Below are 24,918 nucleotides of genomic sequence, written 5' to 3' on the forward strand. Positions count from 1 at the left end.
CAACAGCTAATTCTCAATTCTTGCATGTAGCTTTATGGGAGCAGAATATGTTGTCTCACCTAGCTGAAGTCTCACGCTTTCACATTTCAGGCATAAATGCATGTTAACCATTCACCCAACAATACACTGTCCAATGATCCAGATTATTTTAGATATACAACTATACCATTGTTTTCACATGAGAGCAGACAAACAATAACCTGTGCCTGTGGTTGTAAACAAATTGCAAAAACTCAGTAAAAGCAGGCAGTTCGAAGGGACACATTGCCACTTTCTTTAGCACTCTTAAAGGTACTGAAATAGATAAGCCACAGCACATATATGAAAATGGGAAGCAGAATTGCAGGGCACCCTGGAAGGCTCCTGGATAGACATCCTCCAAAAACATAATGCTATCACCTGTTCATCATCATGCAGAGATTTCCAGTAGGAAATAAGTAGTGTGTGGTTTCTGTCCCACTTGTAATTACCAAAATGATCTTAAGTAGTATAGCCTAATGGATAGAGCACTGGACTGAGACTCAAGAAACCTAGATTCTATTCCCAGCTCTGCCACTGGTCTGCTAGGTGACCCAGGGCAAAATCACTTCGCCTCTGTGCCTCAGTTTCACCATCTGTATAACGGGGATAATTCTATCACCTTTGCTAAATTATTTGAGATCTATTGATGAACAGCACTATATAAAATCTAGGTATTAGTATCATTATAAATTAATTCTTATTTATTAATTGTTTATTAATTAATTATTATTATAAGCAACTACAAACTCAGCTGGAGAGCATATGGACACATAGATAACATGCCTATCCAGTCTGAAACAGATTATACTGGACAATCTCATATCTAATATGGGGACTATTGGGGTTCTAGTCAGTGAAGTACTTCACACAGAAGAAACAAAGATAAGTAATGCCCATGAGTGCACTATATTAGATCCAGAAAGAGGACAATCTCTTTTTATAGACTGCACAAGTTACACCCTTGTTACAACAATTCTACACCAAGTACTTATGTAGCAACTTATGTACAAATATTTGACATAAGCTACTTGTGGACTTCTGGGTGCGTAACCATGCTACACTAAATAGCTAAATACACACTGTGTGTGTGTGTGTGTGCGCGCGCGCGCGTGTAACCATGCTTCCACCTCCCAATGCTTCTCCCTGATTCCTCTGGAGTTACAAATAAAACCATGTGGGTTACACTTACAGGGTAACAACAGTAGTGCTGACCTAGCTTCCCCAAGGGCATAAGGAAAATCAGAGCGAGGGGACAGATAGCACTCTGCCCTCGTGCTATTACACCTATCCACTGACCTGAGCTGGTGTGGATGAAGGTTGCAAGTTTCTAAACGATGTGTTCTCATGCATGATCTTCCTGCAGCATAGAGCCAGAGCCAGGAGGAACAAGGATTAGTGGGTGCCCCTAACTAGGGAGGTGTGGTTCTGCAGCTGTGCAGCCAAAATCTAGCCAACAGCATTAGCAGCAATCAGGTAAGATGATCAAATCAAGCTAAGAACTACATTGCCACAAAGCAGAAGAATGGGAGCAGATGTCTTCAGCAGCCTCTCCCAGCCGTAGTTTCTATATATTAGCTTGTGTTTCCCAAATTGTATTTTCCCCTCTCCTTCCCTGGTATTACACAATTGCAAGAGGGAGGAACCCTGTTTAAGAAAAAGTTAAAGTTTGGGGTAAAGTTTGTCAGATGCAGGCAGTGTCCTGTTTGCAGGCATATTACCTTTGGCTAGCTTTGATTGAGGCCCCTCCAGTCTGTTCTGATAATTCCCAGCCCAAAGAGTCTTTTGAACAGCTGTTCCCCTAGGAAAAAATCCCAATCAAGGAAAAGATATTAGTGCTGGTTCCAACCCGCCAACCCCCATTCCCTGCAAGGAAATAAAGAAAAATACCACAAAACCCTCCGGGGTTGTTTTCTTTTAAATTAACAGTGCATCAATGTCAGCTCCATACTCCAGGTTGAGACTTGCCCTTTGCCCCATAAACAAGACAACACCAGACAGGTAAGAGTCTGGCTCTGGCCAGAGAGACCTCTTCTTGCCAGAAAAAGGAAAAGTAGAAGAGAGAAAAAAGAAAGTTGAAGAGCTGCAGAAAGAGGATGACTGATTCACTCAGAACAAGGACCATGTCCCACACTATAAACAAACCCCTCAGCTTCCAGATAAGCATAGGTACTCCAGCTATTCTGGTTTCCATATATGTCAGGGATACCCACTACAGACTGCCTGTACCCTTTCCATAATTGGTGGAAGAAAGGAGAAGTTCCTACCTTTTCATAACAGCTCCATTTTTCAAGATCCTTTTCCAGAACCAGAAGGGCAGCAGAGCCCCAACTGTGCTCACTCCTGAGACTATCTCCTCCCCGGTTATAGAAACTGGTCTCTCTCTTGCCTTGATTGTCTCTGGATACTAAGGCCTTGTCTACACACAAAATTGGAGCTGCTTAACTATAATTGGTTTTTAAAAAAACAATTTAGTTAAACATATGCATCCCTCTTGGGTGGACACCTAAATTGATTGAAACCTGACCTGTATCAATTTAGCTTCAGTCAATTCCTTGCCCAAGCAAGCAAAATGGACATAAGCTAGGATTAAAATCAATGTAAGTGGCCACACTGGGGGTCATACCAGTTTAACTAAATTGATTTAATAAATCATTTTCAGTTAAACGGTACTACTTGGAGTGGATAGAAGGCCAAACGCTGCAAGTGGCTTTCTTTCTGGGGTTGATGGGGCAGTCAACTCTCTCAAACTGTTCCCTGCCCTATAATCCACAGCATTACACATCTGCCTCTAGTTTTCTCTTTCTGTCCCATTCATAAAAAATGAAGCATATTTCTAGCTGCAGCAAATGTTGGATTATGAGTAAAATTAAAAACACAATTAACATTAAAAGAAATAATGAGTTGTTTAATTAGCCTTGAAACTAGGCTGTGCAGATTTGATAAACTTTCAAGTGCTTCCATCACCAGTGACGTTAACAATCATAAGGAATGTAAAAATGTTTTCACTACCCACGTATGTGATGCATATCGTCTAGCAGAGAAGCCACTAGACTGGGAGTCTCAGTTTCAGTGCTGACTCCACCACCAAGCTGCCAAGTCCTTGGACAAATCACTTTACCATCTGAATGGATAAAGGGCAGGAGGGGAAATGAGCAAAGAGAGGTAATTTCTTTGGAGCAGGGACTGTTTCTTTCTGGTGTACAGTGCTGAGCATAATAATAGAGGTTTCTGTTGGAACCTCTATGTGCTACCATAATACAAATTAATCATAAGGGGTAGGCCAAACTGGCAAATTACCCAAGGTTATCTGTGGAAGCAATTGTGTTGTTACTTAGGAAAGCATGACCCAATGTCTTACAGACATTAACAGCCTCTAAAGATGGGGAAATATGATGTCTATTTTGCAGACTGGGAAACTGAAGCCCAGAGAGACATGATTTGCCACAGGCCATGTAGGAGGTTTGTGGCGAAACCAAGAAGTGAAAAACTTATCTTCAATCACAAGATCATCCTTGGATCCTTTTGATCCCACCTAGTGACCTTTGCACTCCTTTGGAAAAAAGGAACTATCCCCTCTCTGCAAAAAAAAAAAAACCTTCAAAATATTCAGTTTGAGTTTAGAATGAAGTATAATTTAAACTCTTCCCACACACCTCCATGTTTCATTGCTATTTGACTCTCTGTTTCCAAGAAGGCTGTTCTCATGGCACCTCCAGCCCAACTGGAAGCAAGAAGTGTTGAAAATGTCATGGCTGAGCCTGTCCTCCATGTCAATTCTGCATCTTCACAGATAGGATGAACTTCAGATACACAGCAGAAAATTTCTGGATTTATCCAAACTGAACCTAAAATATTTTGAGGTTCCCCCTTCATTCTGAAGGTGACTTTGTATGTGCCTCTGTACTCAGCCATACCAGCAGAACCCAACTCTCACCCCATGCTCACAAGCAGAATTCTAAACCACAGTGCAAGCCTACAAATCCAAGTGATACTGGCAGGGGAAATGATTTGGGTGTTAAAATACTTTGAGTGAATAGCGCTAATCTTAATAGATGCCAAGACCTTCATATTAGACAGTGCAGGTCCTTAAAATCCCAAGGACTGGGAAGTATCACTCTATTCAGAGATATTTTAAATTAAAGTGCATAAGTGGAAAAGAAGCCGTTTGAGCAGGGACAGAAATGTAAATTGTACTCAGAAATAACATCTTTTAAAGAAGATGAAGCACATGTCTGACCAGAGAGATGACATTTTTGAAATAAAGAAGAGTTATAAAATACACATTCTTATATAGCACTGGAAAGTAATTTAATGCTTTTCTATGCCTAGCTGCCCCTTTCTAACCTGCCTCCTCCTGTGTGTATACACGTAGTCACACACACACTGTGCACACCATGCCCTTCTCATCGCAATTCTTTTCTACACATTCCCAAAAGCAACCACCTGTTCATGAAGCTACGTTCTTTGTCCACAGAGAGGCATGCCTTGTCCTGAGTCAGGCACAGAGGACTGTGATGGAACAATCAGGTTTCTCTTCTTGCTTCTTCCCTTCTCTCTATGCCCTGCACCAAACCCTTTCTGCTGCTTTGAACACCACTCTGACTTCTGTCTTCTTTCCCTCCATGTTGCTGGCACGTATCATCCATCCACCTTCCTCTGCAATTTGGTTCTCCTTCTCCCCTCTGATAGGCAATCAATAATGTCTGGATAGAATCCAGGCCCTCAATCTTAACCCCAGGGAAGTCGCTGGGGAGTCATTCCATTGACTTGAGTGCCGTTTGGCTAACACCTTGAACATTTAGAGAGCACACAATCCCGGCTGCATGAGATGAAAGAAAAAAGTTTTCAGATCAAAGTATCTTATTTAAAGAAAGAAAAATTCTAAAATATACCAGGTTAGGAACTGACTAGAGGGTGTGAGGTGGGGAAAAGGATTAAGGCTTAGAAATTCTAATAGCACTGAGTGTAATTCATTTCCTATATTCAATTTCTTTACTCACATGCTATAACACACACAAAAGAAAAGTGAAGTGCCCCTTTTGCAAGATTTTAAAGTGCAACAAGCTTCATGTGCACCAAAAACCTATATAGAACTCCAAAAATAGAGGATAAAATGACATTATTTGGCTTTAAAGAACAGCAAGCAGATTTATTACAAAGATTGGTAATTCATAGCAAGATGCTACTTCCATGACTTTCACAGTTCACCGACATGTTGATCAACACCTGTAAGTTATACTACTAGAAATATTGGTGGTAATGTTGTAACTTAGGATAATGTCCCGGAAACCCCTCTCATATAAACTTTACAAAGATGCATGGCTACCCCACTAGGTAACTGCATTACCACCACCACTTTCATACACAGCCCATCTCAAAGTACTTCATAAATTACTGCTCTGATCTTACACAAAACTTTCCAGATATACCTCTGCACCCACGCACAGGAATGGGGCCTGACTTAGGTCTCACAAAACCCTTGAGTCTTAAATAGGAGGGAAATCAAAAAAGTTAAAGGCCAACGTCAACTGTGAATTGGAGGCAGTGCTGGGAGTGGAACTGAAGAATCTCAACTCCATCTTCTAACTTTAATATAAAATTAAACTAAACAAATTAATACAGCTGTATACATTTTGAAGCATACTAAGCAACAGGTAAGGTTGACTCACACTTTAGTACTTTATGTGTGTGTCTCTCTCTCTCTAACACACACACAAGGAGCAAGGAGGAGAAGAAAGATTGAGCTAGGTGGATTTTAAAATGCATAGCTTTGTATCCTTCAATATTAAGACCACTTTCATTAAGACTACGTTTAGTATTGGGGTAACACCCACAAGCCTCAACTGGGATCTGGACTCCATTGTGCTAGGCAATGTATAAACACGCAGAAAGGCAATGTCCTAGTCTGAAGAGGTTGCAATTTTTTTCCAGATAGTGGGTCAGGTAAAAGGGGTACAACACATCTACACTGTGAGTGGAGGAGGGTAATTCCCAGCTTGAGGAGACATACACCCTAGCTCCGAGTAAACTAGCATGCTAAAAATAGAGAGTAGCCGCAGCAGTCCAAGCCACAGGAGTCGCTAGCTGCCCTGAGCACGTACCCATCTAAGATACGAGGTATGTACTTGAGGCAACTAGCTCCTCCCACGGTGCATGTGTAAGGGGACTGTTGCCCCCTTACTAACATTCAGTGGGGGTGTTTTAGTTGCTAGCTCCCAGTACTAAAAAGGGGGAAGGGTCGATGGGGAATCAGGACCCTGAGACTGACAGTGCCAGGAACAATGGGGAGAGGCCAATGCTCCAGGTCAGCCTGAATCACAAGGCGGGCAAGCTAATCAGGGAGTCAGGAGGCCAGGGAGGTCCCATCCTCCGTGTGAGCTGGATTTGCCTGGGTCAGACAGAGTGGGGCCGAGCTAAGGAGAAAGCAGGGGCCCAAGCTAAGCTGGGGAGCAGAGCTGTGCCAGATCCAGAGAGAGCAGACCCTGTCCTGGGAGCAGAGCGGCAGCCCCAAAGCTAGAGGCACAGCCCAGAGAGAACAGACCTGTCCTGGGAGCAGAGCTGCGGCAACCAGAGCCAGGGGGCCAAAGAAGCAGCCCAGGGAGCTGGAGGCAGAGCAGCAGCAGTGCAGAGACAGAGTGGTGCAGCTGGGGCTGGAGCAGTCTGGAGCTGGGTGCGGTGAGCAGCTGGAGAGAGCGAGGGGGACCCTGGGCAGCAGGCCCAGCACAGGGAGACACCTCAGCCACTTTCTTTGCTGCGTCCCAGCTTTGAGCTAGCATGGATATGTGTCCTGAGAATCCAACACCCAGCTTGAACTGTCGACACAGGCATCAAAACAAAGTGTGACAAAGCTCTGTCCTTGTCTCCGTGGGTCCTGCGTTTCCTGGCAGACTTTGCTAACCTCAGAGGCTCACCGTGACCCTCCACGTAACCCTTCTCTCTCTCTAGAGACAAGGGTCACAGTCTACTGAGACATTTTCATCATGAGCCAGCGAGGGAGGTGAGGAGAAACTATCCTCCCTTGCACAGTCTCTGTTGTCTCCCAGTCTCAGTGATTAATCAGGACAGGGGGAAAGGGAGGAGTCCGGGCCCGCCCTCTACTCCGGGCTGCAGCCCAGGGACCCTAATAGTATCAGCTATGGTAGCTGACCTTTTAGAAACATGATGCGTACAATTCCCTGGGCTACTTCCCCACAGCAGCCCTCACTTCCTCAAGCTCCACTTCACCCTTACCTCAGGGCCTCCTTCCTTGTGCCTGATATGGTGCATACTGCTCAATCTCTCCAACAACACAACTTCCTCCCGCAGCTCCTGACATCTGCCCCCACCTGACTAACTGGGAGGCTTTTAACTAGTTTCAGCCAGTCCCTGATTGGCTTCAGGTGTCCCAATCAACCTAGCATTCTCCCTGCCTTCTGGAAAATTCTTAATTGGCCCCAGGTGTCTTAACTGACCTGGAGCAGCTGCCATTTCACTTATCCTGGTACCAGGGATTTGTTTAGCCTGGAGCTAATATATCTATCTCCCACTACTTTTCTATAGCCATCTGGCCTTGCCCCGTCACAAAAGTGATCAGAGTGCTGGTGTTCCCAGAGCTTGTTCATTTCATTCCCATCTCTCTCTCTCTCTCTCTCTCTTTATCCATTTATTTTTAAGGGGCCAAAGTGCTGCAACAGAGACTAGCAGGAGGAGGGGTTAGCAAGACCAGAGTAATGGGGGAAAGAGACTGGGGTGGAGGGAGAAAAGGGCTGATGGAGAAAGTAGGATTAAGCATAGTGTGGAAGGGTGAAGCTGGCAGAGGTTAGGACAAGAAACCAATCAGCAGATAGAAGATAATGCCCAGGATACAAATTATAAAAACCAATCTGCTGCAATCACTGGCATCCAGGGGCAGTGAAGGTCCAGAAGGAAAGGGGCAAAGCTGGGCCTCTCTCCACGTCCTGGCTGCTGCTGCTAGGGTCAATCTAGTAACTCCAAGGGCTGTCTCTAGCCTCAGAAGATCCAGATCTGCTCCCTCCAGCCATATGGGCTAGGGAAGAGCCAGTGGGTCCTGGCAGCCCCCAGATGGGCACCTAACATTGCCCATGGGCTATCAGAGGGACATAGCTTAAAGCCGTGCTCCTGCATATGCTAATGCAAGGGCATAACTTTAAGCACATGAATTGTCCAATAGGATGATTCACATGCTTAAAGGTAATCTTGTATTTGCAGGACTGAGCATTAATACAATAGACCTCAAATCTGTTGGAATTGCTCTCAGTTGCTTCAGATATAGCTGAATCTTCTAGCTGTATTCTTCAGAGCCCTTTTTACTTGAGCAGCCAGCCATATTATTAATATTGCCTGAATGTTGTGCTGTTTAAAGCATGGAACTGACTGTCCTGGAGAGAGAAGCTCTCCCCTATGTTTTTCTACTCAGGAGATTTAGCGTTACCACTGTTCCTCTCTGCAGCTGAGAAGTGGCTCATCTCACTGCGTATTCACTTCTTGGCTTGTCTCACTACAAGTGAGTACGAGGGCCCATTGTGGTGATGTGTCTTATGATATAAACACATGCTCCTTGAAGAAACTTATTTTCTATAAGGCCACAAAGCAGCTAAAAGATACTAACTTTTTTGGTCACTACCAGCCTGGGCCGCATTTCAAATGAGAGATCTGAGCAAAGATGTTCTGTATCTGATTACCAGTCCCCTACCAACCAGTCTGCCCTTATTACTAAAAAAGGACTAAAGGACAAAATGGAGCATGGAGTTGCCTATCAGATGTTAACGGAGTGATTTTTTCCATGTAAATTTAGATTTTTAGTTATTTTAGATTACTAAATTTAGAGTACATTTAGACTAGCCCTATTATAATAAACCTGCTAACAGGCCCTTGACAATAGTGGTGAGAATGGCACAGCTATAATTGCTTTTCATCTTTGTTAAGATGATTTGCCTGCAATTCTGAAGCCTCTAAGGCAAACTAAAAAGGAGAACCTTATGCAATGCTTAATTATAGCAGAGCCTCGCATCTCCTGTCATTTCACAGTGACCGATAGTTTCTTTGTTTTATTATTTATATTCTGGTAGCACCAAGAGGCTCCCATCTGAGAGCAGGGCGCCATTGTGGTGGGCATCATGCAAACATATAGTAAGAGAAACGATCTGATGATCTTACAGTGACGACAGACTAAGGATGGGAGGAAAGGAATTCTCATTCCCGTTTCACAGATGGGGAACTGAGGCACAGAGAGATCAAGCGACTTGCTGAAGTCACACACAGGAAGTCCGTACCACGGCTGGGAACTGAACACAGATCTCCTGAGTTTTAGGCCAATACCCTAACCACTAAGCCAACCTTCCTTTATTTTGTAACAAGACATTTTAAAAAATAATTTGTAAACATGGAACAGTTAAACTTGACTTTCCCACCTTAATGATTAGTCCCAGTCTGACTTAGGTAACCTGGAGAGGGTCTATATTCCTATTGCAGAAGTTCAACTAGAGAGAGTTGCTTGAGCAGAGAGAGAGAGAGAGAGCGCTATTCATGTATATTTTAAGGATGCTGACAACACAGCTCCAGGTTTTTTGCCAAGTGTTTCATAATAACTTTGCCTCAGCCTGGAAAAGGGAAACATTAATTGCTATATGCAACTATAAAGCAAATTCACAGCTAACACTCAATTTAACTCCCACTGAATACAAATGTCTTTGTGCTTTCACAAACTGTTCAGCTATTTATCATTTTAAAAATTTACCTTCTGGACATTTACCCAGACCTTGCTACTATTCAGCTAGAGATATAAAAATATCAAAGGGGGAGAAATTCTCCTTTTCCTGGGAGAGTCTGCCCACTCCATTTTAAAAAATAGTGGGCCCTGGAACATTTTCTATCCGTCTTTGTTACTGTACCCAGCAACCTAACATCTTTATTTTTGCTCAAGAAAAGTAGAGCACTGCACTGTAACAGGATTAAATGCCCTTTGAGCTGTTTTCCTATATTTCAAACATTACAGCAGTCCGATAAACCCTCAAATTCAAAATATAGTCGAATGGTCATTTTATTGTACCGACATCTTATTATATTTCCTGGTTGAGAAAAACTGCTTTAAACTGGTGTTCAGAACATTATCTATATTTTGGAAATGTTAGAGTTTTATGCCAAAACTCATGCACATCCCCAAAGTACGAAATGGCACCTAGTTGCTAAAGAGGGTTCTTCCGTGAATGCTCCAGGTTATGGGTGGTAACTGACCAAACCGCTTCTGATGCTGGAGACATTTAATATTAATAGTTGGGACTTGTTAAAGCACGACTAGTTTATTAATTGAAAACTTATTTATACTTAGTTTAGGGCCTGAGCTTGCTCCCTAGCTCCCATTAATTTCAATGAGGCCAAGATTAGAGTCTAATTTATTGCTGCTATGTTATGATTGAATTGGAGGTTTTCTGGACATCTTTTAAAATTTCCACCCATTTTGGATGAACTGAGAAAATTATGGACAAAAGTCTAATTGATTATAAAACTGCATAGGAAATGTATTATGGGATGAGACCAGCAGTTCATCTAGCCTAGTGCATCTCATTTTTCAGGCTGCTGACCCCATATGTCCAAGTCAACCATTTCACTCTTTTACTCTTGCTTTCATAGTAAATATATCAATACTGTTGTGTGTCTGAGTTAATGACTCAAGGTTGTCGAAATAACAGGCTCAATTGGAATTATTTAATCTAAGATTATCAAGAAAAGATTAGTACAGCACTATAGAGAATACTGAAAGTAAGAGATACATTACCACCCTTTGTTGTCAGACTAAGCACTGGATATGTGTCTCTCTGGCATCTGGAAGGGACACACAGTTTTCATTCCCTCAACTAAGTTCCCATATCAGAATCATTACATAGGGTTTCAGACAAAGGAAACCTCGTTGCCAAGAATATTCTCCCAGGAACATATGTTGTGATGTCATTTCTATACATTCTCAGTTTACTTGATTTATGTGTGACGGCATGATTATTTACACCTGGGGGGACTAACAATTCTTCAAGATAATCTCTCTCAGCGGGTCCTTCTTACCCCACCATCATTCTTCCCTGTTGATTCCCCTATAGGAAAGATCTACTGTAACAATCATCCCTTATTAGTGTCCCAAGTCTATAGATGCGTGCGAGAGAGAGAGATGGTTTCCAAGAATATCTGGAGTTGTATAGACATGAAGGTGCCTCAAGATGTTAAAATACAGCAGAATAGATAAATTCCTGAATAGGTTTACTTACTCGTCAAGGACCAGTGTTCTGGGTCTTAGAATTCAGACATGCTCTTTGTTGGAGATAAAGATTCTAAAGAATAGTTACTATAGTTACACAAAGAAAGAACTAGAAGTATTAATATTTACTAACAGGTACTAACAATACCAACAATGATAAGCCTACATAATTTGAGAGTGCTTTGAAAGCTTGACAGGGAATACTTAACCTTGAAAGGTACAGGTGAGGGGAAAGTGAAGGAGTAAGATTTTCTTTGTTTTAGATTGTACTAAAGTTTTCAATGCCTTGTGGCCCCCCTCCCACTAATTATTTTTCATTATTCCCCTTGGCGGGGGCGGTCACTACCGACTTGTTGTGAAACACTGATCTAGCCAATTTGCTAGTCTCTGACAACGGCCGGTAGCAGATGCTTCAGAGCAATGAGTAATAAAGCCCATCAGAGACAGACAATTACAGAATGTCCTGCTTCTAGGGGCAGTTTCTTTCTAACCTCCAGCAAGTTGTGGCTAATCATGAAGATGATCGATTCCTTAGAAAGAAATTATCCTAGTTTAAATTGTGTGATCTGTAACAAAATAATTCATTTTAGCATTTTTTAAAATACGTTACCTTTCAATATCACTTGTGACCTCTCAAATATTTCTGTTTATTATTTAGATATAGTGTATGTTAATTACAACATAGTCATTTTAACTGGGTGTTGATTAAGTGGACACTGCAGTGAACACAAGAAGCTGTTGTAAAATTAATATGAAAAGTCTTGAAATAAAATATTGTTCTAAATAAACATTAGGAAAAAGTTCATTTGGGGGGTTGGTGATTTCCTGGTTAATTCTTTCCCTTTTTAAATCTGTCAACTTCCATATTTTAAAACTGTAGCCAAAAATATTACCTGCATATAACAGCTAGGTGAAACCCACTTAACCTCTTGGTAGCGTCTGAAATCTCCCCCATTAAAAGGTCTAATCCTGCTTCTATTGAAGTTATAATTGACCTCAATCTGAGTAGAATCATACTTTAAGTGGAATTTTTGCTAATATTGTTCTGAATAAATGGCAGTCGTTATCATTCAACTAATTCAGCTGCCTGAGTGTCATCCAAGTTAAATGCCTGCCAATTAAGAAGAGTATAATGTGTTATCTTACTTAATACCTTTTAGGTCTAAACAGGAGTATTTCAGTTCCCCTGAATTTAAACGAATTTGGCAAAGGTAAAAAGTGCCAGAGGACCATACACTTGTTTCTTTCTTTCTTTCTTTCTTTCTTTCTTTGCAGTACATCACTGAAATGTCCATAGTGAAGCAAAAGGGTAGCCACAGATGCCAAACTGATGGACCTGAAATAGATATGTTATGGATAGCTAAGGCTAAAACACCTTGAGTTTTGATTTTTTTTTTAATCCAACAAGCTAAGCACAGACAAGTTTTCTCAACACTTAGTTGGAATACTTCCAAGCAAAGGTGAATTGTCATAGCAAGTGGCACTGTTATCTCAGTAGCTAGTCCTCTTCCCTCTGAGTCTTTATTGGGTCACTAGTGATGAGACTGCTATGTTGAAGGTAGACAGCTTGTGGTCATTGAAGATTACAACTGCACTTCTCTTAGAAGTGGGAGTATTAGCCTTGGTGTCCTGGCCCAATTCCTAAAACATGGAATTAGCTTCTCCCCAATTAAATTTCTTCCATAATTTCAAACAGGAGATATTCTTCTCTTCCCTTCAAAATACTCTGGTAGGTATTGTCATTGGAAGAGAATGGATTCCATTTTTCCTCCTGTGACATAATTGCATTTCACTATATTTACTGAAATAAGGGCATGAAAGCAGAGTGGGTAAAAAACTGAATTTAATTCCCTGGTCCCAGTCACCTGACCTGGATTAAGATAACAAAAGTTTATTGTCCTTGTCACATAATAGGGGTCAGTGTCCCTTGACTCCTGTAGTTTGTTACATCTTCCATTTCAGACTGGAAATCACTTTTGGAAAGAGTGGAGTGCCTAACTGCCATTTGTGTGTTTGAAAATCTCCCACTTTAAGATTAATTGTACTGTGTAAATATAAGGCATTATAAAGTTAAGGTTTCATATTACAGAAACTATCGTGGTCAGACCTTTTGATTGTGTGAATCCTCAGACCTCTTGCACGTTTTCAGTGCATATGAGAATCAGCTTCACCTGCTCAGTTGTACAGTGATATTCTTTGTCCCAAAGTGCCCCCAAAAAAGCAGAAAATACAAAATCAAGCCTGGGAGTTGTAGTGTCAACTCCAAACTCTATTTCTGAGCTATTTTGATGTTTCCAAAGAGTGCATATAACAAATGGTTTATGCTGCAGTAACCAGAATAATATTTCTGGCTGACAAATAGAGTTTCAGGCAACACAGCCATCTGGCTACATAGAAAAATCACATGCAAAATATAAAATGTCCAGGTTAGTCAACTAATGATGGTCCTTTAAAGTTTTGAACCACTGTTATAACTTACACTTAAGGCACTATTTATGTTCACCAAAAGCAATTTCGTTTATTAGAAACTACAATATTAACAAACTGTTATAGTATTTTAGCCAGTCTCTATGCTGTCTGGCTCATTCTTGTCATAGGTGCATTATTGGTTCCAACATACATTTAAAAGAAAAAAGTTTTCTATTAATCATGCATTTGCCTAATCTAGTGTGTTGACGAATGATTTGTTGAATTTTTTTTATTCATTATACATTAAATTTTACAGATTAACACATTATAAATTATCATAAAGAATTAATACTTGGCACTTTAGCATTAAGATCAGTGTATACACTCTATATTAGCTACGTATTTAATCTTGTCCAGCAGCGATGGATTTCTCTGTTGTTCTGGACCACAAAAACTGTTGTTCCCAACCCACCTCACCTATGGGCAGGAGAAAAAAAAACAGCCCTTCCCTCTGTAAGAATGTTCTCGACATGGGGAAATTCTGTTCTCATTGAACTCAGTGGATTGTTTGCCATTGACTTAATGGGACCAGGATTTTTTCCAATTGATTTTAGTTCTGAAAACGGATGAAGGTTCAGGGAAGTTAGTAGATTTCTTATGTTATCCTAGCATGTTTGTCCATCCCTAAACTAAATATTGTGAATCAGATTCTGCTCTCAATCACACTGATGAAGATCCCAAGTAACACCAAGAAACTTCAGGGAAGTTATTCTGAATGTATATCTGTGTAAACTGACTGCAGGTTTTTGCTCCCTGACCCTTCACTGAGAGTACTTTCTGAATGCTAAGGACACAGAACTGTTTCTTTTACTGCCGATCTTTCTAGGATTACTTTGTAAAAACATGGCATTGCCTAGTGCAGATTTATTCCTCATGCTCACATACTGATTTCCCATGTAGGGGGTGCTGTTTATATGACTGGTTTCAGAGTAACAGCTGTGTTAGTCTGTATTCGCAAAAAGAAAAGGAGTACTTGTGGCACCTTAGAGACTAACCAATTTGAGCATAAGCTTTCGTGAGCTACAGCTCACACATCCGATGAAGTGAGCTGTAGCTCACGAAACCTTATGCTCAAATAAATTGGTTAGTCTCTAAGGTGCCACAAGTACTCCTTTTCTTTTTGTTTATATGACTATCACTTCTCTTTGGGAAAAATCACCCTCAGAAATTTTCTATTGATTTGCAACTTGCTGCATAAAAAGTGAGCTCTTAAAATTATGAGCACAGGCTAAATAAATGATTCATGTAGGCTGGTTTTGTCTGAATAAATTATTTGTTTTTTTCTCTCATCCTGGCTAAGAAAGAATATAAAATTAATGCTATTCTATACAAATAGAAACTCTTCTAAAATTCTGACCTAATCATTGGTGTTTGCTAAGCAAAATACATATGGAATTTCTTCAGGGTTTGCGGGGTTTTTAGTATAATATTAACACCGTGGAAGGAAAGAATCAAACAATAAGATATCCCATTTATGGACATCAATTATAGATGAGTACAAATGTTATTAATATTGCTGTTTTCTTAAGTAGCTTTTTTTCCCTTTGGAGATACAGCCTGATTGACACCCAGAACACTTTATCTTCTGTGGTAAAATTTTAAGGCAACCATTTGCTTAAATAAAATCATCTGCAAAATTCAGACCCTGAGAGATCTTTATTTTCAGTAAAATAGCTGGAGTTTACATTGACTGGCACTTTAGGAAACAGGGGAGCACATGACAAATGTTATGCACTCAGCTTTTATTTTAAGTGGTGGTAAAGGCAGCAGACCCAGAAAGTGTGATCCAATTCCCCGAATAGGAGATGTACCAATCTGTACTTGAGATGTACCAATTTGTGAGATGTACCAAATTTGTCCTTGGCACTTTGAGGCCCCCTGCTGGAGGTCCCAGCACACCACACCCCAGGAAAGGAACAGTGAAGGTGGGCGCTCCAAGCCTGCTTAGACAGGCTGCCCAGAAGTAGTCAATTATAGGCCAGCAGGCTCAGATAAAAGGAGCTGCAGGGCCTGAGTGGGGCCAGAAGGGTTAGGAAGGGTGCTCTACTCTGGCCAAAGGGAGCTCGATGGGCTGCATTAGCTAAGCCTGGAGCGAGAAGACCTGTGGGCTATAGCCTTAAGGTAACGGACAGAGGTCAAGAGGCCAGGTGGGAAGAGGCCCACCCAGAAGTGGACAAGCCCAGGTTCCCCCCACCAGCCAGTGCTGGAGTGGCCTAAGCCCCAGCAAGGGTACACATCTAGTTTAAAAGCCCAAGAAAAGGGGCTAAATTTAAAGGGCCTAAAGACAAGGCTGAAGACAGACCAACAGTTCCAGTTGGACTTTTTACAAAAAAACAAAGAAAACCCAAACAAGCAAGAAAGGGGTTAGATGCAAAGGGCCCAAAGAGAGGGCTGAAAACACTGATAAGGACAGACAGATAGCCCTTGCTGGACCTTTGATACCCCCAGAAGGGATTCATTCAATTTTGATTGTGTGACTTGGACAGAGGGCTGAGCCACTGAACACATACCAGTTAGGTTGACAATCTACAGGCAATGCCAGGAGCAGGAAAAAAGATTTCAGCTCCACACTCAGCTGACAGGAGGCACTCATGGGAGCTGAGTGTCCCCCGTCGCACAACTGATTCTGAAAAACGTCAAGCTTTCACACCTGATGGTGCCTACTGACCTAAGGGAGTTTTTAATAATACTAATTGCTCATAACAAAAACCTTTTTGTTGGTGTGGAAAAAACTCAAACTGAAAAGTTAGCTACCAAGTAATAAATAAAGGGGCAACCATCCATGTTTGGAGCCATCTTTTGTAGAACAGAGGAGGAAAGCACAGGTCTTTTTTTAAAAAAAGTTTGTGAATTCAGGGCTCATGAAAGGTTAACAAATGTGGAGGTTGAAGTCAACAATCCACAGAACACAGAACACAATCCACAAGCCTCCAGGTTCATTTTGTCCTCAGGCTTTCTGCTGAGTTACCCAATAGTGGTGAGTAGTGCCAGCTGTAGCATAGTTGGGGTAAGAGGGACAGTTGTCCATGCAAAATTTGAGTGAGATCAAGCTCATTTCATATAGCCATAGGCCAACAAACAGCCAGGGGATGGTAACAACAATGGGGCACTGCAAGAAAGGGCTGGGATTATCGAGCTGGTTCCCTAGAGCTATGTCCTATTGCCAAGTTCTTTGAGGAAAGCCTGTCATCGAAAACACAAGCCTTTTCTAAGCCAGAAAGAAGGAGAAATCTACCTACATCAAAAGAAGTGACCCTAATGGGAGTCTCCTCTCCTAGAAACCCTTCACCAGAGACAAGGAAAGTCAAAAGGAGTCAGAAGTCTGTTTGCAAAGTAGAAGGGGACTGCAGACGAGGAAGAAATCAAGCAAGTTAACTTTCATAACATTTCTCTCCATACATAGAAACATAACTTACCAATATCTGGGCTTAGCCTCATATCAATACATAGCTCCCATAGGAGTTACATGAGATGCATCACCCTAACATCTGAATTGAACTCTATAGGTTTGCTTCATTGCTTGTACAACGTCTGTTCCTAGCAAATAATTGGAATACTTGCGGCCAGATTCCAATCTCATACCAGTTTTGCACTGATGTAATTCCATTGACTTCACCGGAACCCCTCCTGATTTACACTGGCGTAAATAAGAGCATAGTTTTAATTTAGTTTGGCTTTTATAGCATTCCACCCATCTAACGGCTAGTTTCTGACAAATTCATTTAGTGAGTAACAGACTCAAAAACTATACTTTGTATTTCTCAAGGATTTAGACATTAACAAACAGAAGTTAGAGCTGGAAATTATCCATCTGTATATGTGACGATGCAAAATGTACCAGTCTAAAAATTATTTTCTTCCAAGTGCTGAATAAAAGTAACAGAAAATGTTACTGCCAACACAGAGTGTCAAGAAGATGGAATAGGATCCACTATAATATGGGAAAATGTCTGCTTGTGTATTTTGTCATCAAATTGGAACATTTTCTACACAGGTGATATGGCAATATGATTTGAAAATGTTATAGCTACAGTAATTTTCATAGTATTACAAAGGTGTTTTGCTGACGTATTTAGATTTCATATATGGATTTGTTTATAGTTATGATCATTCAAAACCAGTTAAATAGACATTTCCTGCTTGATCACTACCATATATTCCAGCAAATTCACCCAGGTAGGTGTGGGGATGTGACAGTCCCAACAGCTGGGAGTAGAACAGGATGGGAGTCAGAAAGTTCATTTGCAGGAATTTTCCCGCCACAGCTTTCTGCTGAACTCTAATGTCCACACAGCAAAGAAAAGCCTGTGGCTGGCCTGTGCCAGCCGACTCAGGTTTGCGGGGCTCAGGCTATGGGGCTGTTTCATTGCTGCGTAGACTTCCAGGCTTGGAATGGAGCCTGGGACCCTGCAAGGCGGGAGGGCCCCAGAGCCTGAGTTCCTTCCAGAGCCCGGAAGTCTATACAGCAATGAAATAGCCCAGCAGTCAAAATCTTGCAAGCCCAAGTTGGCTGGCATGGGCCAGCCATGGGTTTTTCTTTGCTGTGTAGACATACCCTCAGACTCAGGGCTTATACACGTGTTCTAAATTTTTTCAGAAGCTCCTAGGTGGCCAGGTAAAAGCAGTAGCTTATCCGTACCTGGCAAAAAATGAGTTCTCTTTGGGACATGAGTGCACCACCTCAAACCCGTTCATTTTGCTTCAGTGCACTAGCACGTCGACTACATGATATGGAGGATAAACTAAAATGGCAAGAGGCTCCCTACAACATCGATCCGAAGACAGAAGATCATTCCAGCCACCTTTGCACTGCAGCACAATGGACAATCCCAAGTCCTACAAAACAATGCTACACAAGTTTAGAACAGGAAACAAAAAGAATACTACTATATTCATTTGTTAAAACAGGAGAAATTTGGAGTGAGTTGGGATTTGGCCAGGAGCACTCAAAGGCCTCGAGTCCACGTAGTTGGCAAGACATCAATTTTAGTTCCCCTCCTCCAAGATGTGTTGATTTAAAAAGATGGGATGGTTTTCTTTTCCTTTACTCATGTTAATCCCATACTAAGAGAAGCTCAAAAGCAGCTAACAATGACTCTTAATAAATCAGTTGGACTTCAAAGAACATTTCTTCTTTGGGTGCAGTATGGTTTGCCACAAAGGAAAAGGATATCTCGTTTCCTTTAAAATAAATGGAAGGATAATATAGCCACACTATAAATAAGTGTAATCATTTCTTAGTGCCAGATTAGCTTGGAACAAAGTGTCTGCCTCTTCTGATCCTCCTCCTTCACTTGGACATTTTTGTTAAAGAAGTTGTTTTTAAGGTCAGGCTTGACAAAGCCCTCGCTGGGATGATTTTGTTGGGGATTGGTCCTGCTTTGAGCAGGGGGTTGGACTAGATGACCTCTTGAGGTCCCTTTCAACCTTGATATTCTATGATTCTATGAAGTTTGCCACCAGATTTTTTTTTGATGTTCTTTTGTTTGATGTAGATGACTAGCAACAGTCAGACTAGTTTGAGAGACAGACACTTATGCCAGACTTTTCCTGAACTGATTATGCCCAGAAGGGAGGAAATTAGATCAGGAGTGTTGGAGAAAGGGAAGGATATGAACAGGAGGAAAAGGAAGAAGACTTCTAGAGTTTTCGCTAAGCAACCATAATGGGAGAGGGGGGGTATTGTCAAAAAGGAACTTCTCCATTTTGTGTTGCTCAATCTCAGAAGAAAGTCCTGATTTAGGGTACCCAATACTAATGGCCCAATCGTTGGGTCCTAGTGCCACACAGGAGTCCGGGGGGAGGGAGTGATACAAAAGGTAGCCTTAAACCACTGTAAGGTCCACCTAATCCTGGCAGGGGACCTGTTCAGAAATACAACTTGGGGAAGCCTGGAAGAGGGGTACTTTGAGCATGCTTCCTTTACCCTGAGCCTGCCCAGTACACCAGGAGCCAATACACTTGCTGTATACCAGAAAGGGATTCCCCATCGCTGGGGAATCCTCAGGCAGCTAGACATTCTGCTTTTAGTGTCACTTTGCACAAGTGGAACAGTTCAAAGCATAGATTCAGAGATTTTAAGGCCAGATGGAATGTTAGCTCATCTAGTCTGACCTCCTATATAAAACACAGGCCATTGAATTTCACCCAGTTACCCTGTATTAAGCCCAGTAACTTGTGTTTGACTAACAAAATATCTTCCAGTCTTGATTTGGAGATCTCAAGAGATGGAGAATCCACCACTTCCCTAGGCAGCTTGTTTCAATTATTAATCACCCTCACCATTAAAAAAATGTGCATTATTTCTAATTTAAAATTTGTCTGGCTTCAATTTCCAGACACTGCTGCTTTTTATGCCTTAGCAATTAGATTGAACAGCCCTTAAGTATCCAGTAATTTCTCCCCATTAAGGTACTTATACACTGTAAATCAAATTACCTCTCTCTTTTTGATAAACTAAAGGGATGAAGCTCCTTCAGCCTCTCACTGTAGACATTTTCTTCAGCTCTCAAATCATTTTTCTGGCTCTTTTCTGGACACTCTCCAAATTGTTCAATATCTTTTTAAAATAGGGACATCAGAACTGGACATTTTATTCCGGTATTGGTTTCACAAATGCCACATACAAAGAAATAAACCCATCTCATTATTCCCTTGTTTCTGCATCCCAGAATCAAGTTAGCCCTTTTTGCCACAGCATTGCACTGGAAGCCCATTTTGTCCAATATGACCCCTAAATCCTTTTCAGAGTCACCGCTTTCTGGGTGACAGCTCCCTATTTTGTAGGTAAGACCTATGTTCTTTTTCCTAGAAGTATGACTTTGCATTTGGCTGTATTAAAATACATTTTGTCTGAATGGGCCCAGTGTACCAAGAGATCCACATCACTCTACATGACTGCCCTGTCCTCATCATTCACCACTCTGCCAAACTTTGTGTCATCCACACATTTTTATATTTACTTCCAGATCACTGATAAAAATATTGAATAGCACTGAGCCTAGACGTGATCCCTGCACAACCCCGTGACGTTGCACTCCATATGCTTTAAAAAAATATGTTTATAAGTGTGAATACGATGTAACTGGAATATGCTTTATGAAAAAGGTCTCTTGTAAGGTATCATTACAAAGCTTATGTTCTACTGAGTGTGTTCATCCTATTTGTTGTATGTATCATTCTGGTATCTTAAACTAGAAATATGAAGTATAACTCTGAAATCCTATTGTAATTATGCAAAGTGTGGGCCATTAATGGCGGCTTGGACTCTTGATGGCTCCCATTAACTGGGACAATTGGTTGTGAATGGCTCTGTTTACTTCCAAAACTTCCTGTGTACCTGCCGAGCCTTGGAAGAATGGAGACTCGGGGTCTCACAGGACATGTAACCATGTCACATGATACTGGAATCCATTTTAAACCTGGTGCTTTTCCATTTAGAAGGAGAGGTGGGAACCCACAGAGAGAGACAAAGGATCCCCGCCTTGGGCCAAAGCTATAAAAAGGGGGGGGGGGACAGAACAAAGGGGTCCCAGTCATGTGGAATCCCCTGCTTTTCACCTAAGATGTCTGCTGGAACTAACAAGGACTGTACCAGGGGAAAAGATTGGGCCCAGACTAGGAAGGAGTCTAGTCTGTGAAAGGTTTCAGAGTAGCAGCCGTGTTAGTCTGTAACCGCAAAAAGAACAGGAGTACTTGCGGCACCGTAGAGACTAACAAATTTATTAGAGCATAAGCTTTCGTGGGCTACAGCCCACTTCATTGGATGGAGAGAGAGAGAGAGAGCGCGAGCGCGCTATTATCAGCAGGAGAAAAAATGTTCGTAGTGATAATCAAGATGGCTCATTTAGACAGTTGACAAGGTGGTGTGAGGATACTTAACATGGGGAAATAGATTCAATATGTGTAATGACCCAGCCATTCAAACCCAAGTTAATGGTATCTAGTTTGCATATTAATTCAAGCTCAGCAGTTTCTCGTTGGAGTCTGTTTTTGAAGCTTTTCTGTTGCAAAATTGCCACCCTTAAGTCTTTTACTGAGTGGCCAGGGAGGTTGAAGTGTTCTCCTACCGGTTTTTGAATGTTATGATTCTTGATGTCAGATTTGTGTCCATTTATTCTTTTGCATAGAGACTGTCCGGTTTGGCCAATGTACATGGCAGAGGGGCATTGCTGGCACATAATGGCATATATCACATTGGTAGATGTGCAGGTGAACAAGCCCCTGATAGCTAATGTGATTAGGTCCTATGATGGTGTCACTTGAATAAATGTGTGGACAGAGTTGGCATCAGGCGTTGTTGCAAGGCTGTGAAAGAAGCTTACTGGAACATCTCTGAGGGTGAGATTTACTTGTACTCCGTTTCTTAATATATTAGGCTTAGACTTACGTGTTTTGTTTTATTTTGCTTGGTAAAATAAAACCAAATGATTTTATTTTGCTTTGTTCTGTCTATTATTACTTGAAACCACTTAAATCCTACTTTTTATACTTAATAAAATCACTTTTGTTTATTAATAAACCCAGAGTAAGTGATTAATACCTGGGGGAGCTAACAGCTGTGCATATCTCTCTATCAGTGTTGTAGAGGGTGGACAATTTATGAGTTTACCCTGTATAAGTTTTATACAGAGTAAAATGGATTTGTTCGGGATTTGGATCCCATTGAGAGCTGGGTGTCTGGGTGCTGGAAACAGGGGCACTTGCTAAGCTGTTTTCAGTTAAGTCTACAGCTTTGGGGGGCATGGTTCAGACCCTGGGTCTGTGTTGCACCAGGCTTGCGTGTCTGGCTCAACAAGACAGGGTTCTGGAAGTCCCAAGCTGGCAAAGAAAGCAGGCTCAGAGGTAGTCTCAGCACATCAGGTGACAGTCCCAAGGGGGTCTCTGTGACCAAACCCATCACACACACACCCAAAAAAACAGCATTATTTGATGATGATTCCTGACTGACAATTACTTTTTGAGATCTGCAGTACAGGCCATTTGCTGACCTTAAATTTGTGTGACATTTAGTTAGCTTGAATTTATTAAAGTGGATCGATGATTTGAAAGTTCTCTTCACAAAACAACAGACAGCCTCTCTCATTGATAGAGCCCTGTGATGATACACATTTATATCCACGGATGTGGATATCCGCGGATATAAATCAGTATCCGCAGAACCGCAGGACTCTCCTGGGAACTGCAGCAGCAAAAGGAGCAGAATGTGGGGCTGCCGCTCCCAGGAGCCAGCACCCCGTGCCAGCAGCTCCTCTGGTGCAGCTGTACTGCCCGCAGCCTCGCCCCCAGCCCTGTCCCAGACTCTTCCACAGAGCTGTCTGTGCCTCTTGTGTGGGGGCGTGTGCATCACTTGAACACAAGAGTGACCAGGGACAGCTACCAGTGAGCCTGGTGCCTGCCTCAGTGAGTAGGGCTGGGGGTGGTACAGCCTCGCAGGAGGAACTGCCAGTGTGGAGCGCTGGCTCCTCAGAGCGACAGCCAACAGTCTGTTTCTTTCACGGCTGCAGTTCCTGGGAGAGCCTTGTGGTTCCGCGGATACTGCTTTTCATCCACACAGATATCCGCATCTGCGGATCTAGATTTGTATCTGCTCAAGGCTCAACTCATTGATTTTTCTGGGTGATGTTCAGATCCTATGATCCACCGTATAATTCATAACAATGTGGTGTAGTAGGTAGAAGCCAGGATCATCCCATAACTGGCCATAAAATGCATGCCAGCAATTTCATCTCCCACAAATAAGGGATTAAGCCAAAACTGACTTGTGGCAATGTATGAACCAGGCAAATTTTCACAACTAATTTGGGCAATTAGTTAAGAGATTAAACCATCACAATAGACTCCAACTTCACTTCTAGCCTGAATGCCCTAGATAGAAATGAATAAGGTATCTGCTCCAGAATATTTGTTTTTTTAACACAATATGGCTGTTAAACTTCAAAAGTTAATTTGGTGGGTGGGTTAGTAATTAAATTATTGTGGGTCATATCTAATTAAAAACAGATTTCAAAGCACATTTCAAGCTGTGGGGCTGGATGCCAGCTTTAGGTTCCCTAGCAGAGCTTTGCATACAATCAAATTGAGGGGGTAGGAAATAAAAGCAGCCAACAGTAAGAAAAAGTCAAAAGATAAATTCCTCCCAATTTTAAAAAAATACTTTTTATCTTACAGTTTGATCCCTACATTTTATTATTGGCCATTCCACGTCACACATTTCTGAAAAAAAGCCCAGAGACTAAAAGAAGAAATCTGAAATTGGAAACAATTAACCTCTATGATTTTAAAGATCATAGTTGCATCTAGGTTCTGTATACATTTTTATTCCAATGTATTTGAACAAAACAGAAACAGACTATCTACAGATGTAGGACTGACAGGCATTGGAAAAATGTCTTGTTAGCATAGGGTACACAGACCATTAACTTGCAATAATAAAAAGTATCAGAATTTAATTTAGCATTTAGCCTTGTTTTGCTGGGGTATAGTGTAGACACATAAGCATATCACAAACTCCACTTCTGCTGTCCTGACAGCTACCACCTCAACATCCTTTGCTGTCAATGCCACTGCTCACTCACAACAATAAACTAAGGGACACACACAGGGTCTTCATGTGTCAAGATGAGGTAAATCAATTTCAATTCTTACCATTGTGGAAGGTCACTGAACATCGCTAGTTGCTCTGTGGCACTGGTGTTTCAAAGTATAGTTCTAAAGGGAGGAGAAGAGAAACACATGTCTGGGAAAAAGATACTGCACTCTGACAATATTTTATATTATCCCAAACAGAGATGCTCCTGTATAAATGTGGAGTAGTATGCTCCTTACCCAGTCACAAAAGATACACACAGCATATTCAACAAAATTCATCAGAAAAAAAGAATACATAAGCCCCATGCTGAAGGACATTCTGTTTCTGCTAAGTGCCTTGGAGAAATATTTAAGAATAGTTTGCCCTTATTAATGCCTTATTCCAAATTTAGATCAGGCCCTGTGGAACCTAAGGTCATTGAAAGATCACCAAAACAAAGGAAGCTGAAACTGTTTAGGCTCATCTCCCTTCTCTCCTTAAGTGTATTGCAGTGGTTCTCAAACTGAGTTGGGACTAAAATGGGGTCATGACCCACATTGGAATGGGCTGGTCAAGGCCAGCGTGAGACTTGCTGGGCCTAAGGTGAAGCCCA

General features: G+C 41.7%; 1 long non-coding RNA gene across 3 annotated transcripts in view; it reads right to left on the minus strand.

Moving 5' to 3' along the window:
* LOC141990402 (uncharacterized) overlaps window positions 1-24,918 on the minus strand; it is a 358,211-nt gene that overhangs the window by 172,132 nt on the left and 161,161 nt on the right. For all 3 annotated transcript variants that reach the window (XR_012640170.1, XR_012640171.1, XR_012640169.1), the window contains exon 2: window positions 24,383-24,445. This is a non-coding gene — a long non-coding RNA (uncharacterized LOC141990402). The remainder of the gene's footprint in view (window positions 1-24,382; window positions 24,446-24,918) is intronic.

This window comes from Natator depressus, chromosome 7 (assembly GCF_965152275.1).
Source record: "Natator depressus isolate rNatDep1 chromosome 7, rNatDep2.hap1, whole genome shotgun sequence".
Lineage (NCBI taxonomy): Eukaryota > Metazoa > Chordata > Testudines > Cheloniidae > Natator > Natator depressus.